This window comes from Alligator sinensis, unplaced genomic scaffold (genome assembly GCF_000455745.1).
Source record: "Alligator sinensis unplaced genomic scaffold, ASM45574v1 scaffold544_1, whole genome shotgun sequence".
Lineage (NCBI taxonomy): Eukaryota > Metazoa > Chordata > Crocodylia > Alligatoridae > Alligator > Alligator sinensis.
In genome coordinates, this window is record NW_005841937.1 from 1,306,314 (window position 1) to 1,307,163 (window position 850).

Genomic DNA, 850 nt, shown 5'->3' on the forward strand with positions numbered 1-850 from the left:
GGGAAACCTGAACAGGCACCTCTGGGGCTTCAGATCCTGCATGCCTGAGGAATACCTCTTCAAATTGGGCCCTTAAAGCCCTGAAAATGCCTGCATGGGATAGATGGAAAGCATGGGCAGCTTTGAACTGCCCACTTTCCCATCTTACAACAGACATCCAGCACAAAATAGCGACACAAATTAGTAGATGTTAAGAGGTATGAATCCAAAAAGATGACAAAACCAGTAGGGAAATACAAATTGCCTGAGCGAGGGACTAACATAAGAGGGATGGGGGTGAGAAGGGGAATGCAACTAGGTTACAGAAAATATAATGTTAGCCAACTAAGCCTGGGGGTTAGGGGAGCAGGCATCAGGCCCGGAGGCACTGCAATACTGGGTCAATGCATGGAGGTGCTGGAGCAAGCCCCAAGGCCCTCTCCCAGCACCAAAAATGCGTTTAATGCATTGGTCCTCACATCAAGGACGTATCAGTGATTAAACTGATAAGAACAAATTGAATTTTATTAGTAGATTTTAAGAGGTATGAATCCAAAAAGATGCCATGGCCACAAATTAGGGTATTTGTGGCATGACAAAGGGCATGGACTTCTATTTGCTTTTGATTTGTGCCACCATAACAATTTTTATGGTGGCACAAAGGCAGCATCTGTTTCCAGTCTAAGTAGCTCAGAGTGGTCTTGAAGTACACACTCAGGATCTTTGAGCTGTCTACTCCACCTAGCTCCCGGCCTCCAGTGCAGGCAGAGCAAGATTGAGTTACGTTTTCTTGTCAGTGGGCATGCCTACGTAAGACATTTATTGCAGAGCTGACTAATTAGCTCCATAGAAAACATGTCAGCATCTGCAC

At 45.5% G+C, this 850-nt stretch overlaps 1 non-coding gene across 1 annotated transcript; it reads right to left on the reverse strand.

Annotated features, from left to right (window-relative positions):
• Nucleotides 1-342: 342 nt before the first annotated feature.
• On the reverse strand, nt 343-527 carry LOC112549597. The gene has a single exon (XR_003093089.1). It is a non-coding gene; the product is annotated as a U2 spliceosomal RNA (small nuclear RNA).
• Nucleotides 528-850: the final 323 nt, after the last annotated feature.